Source organism: Penaeus monodon, chromosome 34, assembly GCF_015228065.2.
Source record: "Penaeus monodon isolate SGIC_2016 chromosome 34, NSTDA_Pmon_1, whole genome shotgun sequence".
NCBI classification, from domain to species: domain Eukaryota; kingdom Metazoa; phylum Arthropoda; class Malacostraca; order Decapoda; family Penaeidae; genus Penaeus; species Penaeus monodon.
Genome location: NC_051419.1, coordinates 29128171 through 29128576, shown reverse-complemented (window position 1 = coordinate 29128576; position 406 = coordinate 29128171).

The window sequence follows — 406 nt, the reverse complement described above, 5'->3', positions numbered from 1 at the left end:
CGTGCGCGGCTGGGCGAGGCGGCCCATATCTACATGCCGCGGACGCCGCACCCGGAAGAAGGACGGAGGACGGCGCGAAGCTTCTTCAAGGACTCCGCCAGGATTGTTCTCCGCGCCGTAGCGTCATCGGGCCACAACTCGTGACTCGTTTGGTCAGGGAAGGGGGAAGAGACTTGGCTAAGACTCAGGACTCGTTTGAGTTGCGGAGGCTGGAGTCAGTAAGGAGGAGCTGGGGTTAATGAGTGAGTGACAAGTCCGGTGGCTTCCTTGGGGGTGTCAAGTGAGTCGAGTGCGTCACCTGAGTCGGGCGTTTCTTCGGAAGGTGCGGGAGTCGGCGTGCGAGTCGCCAGCCGCGGGTCTTCGTGTATCATACAAGGCAGAGTGGCGCCAAAACTTAATATTTGGT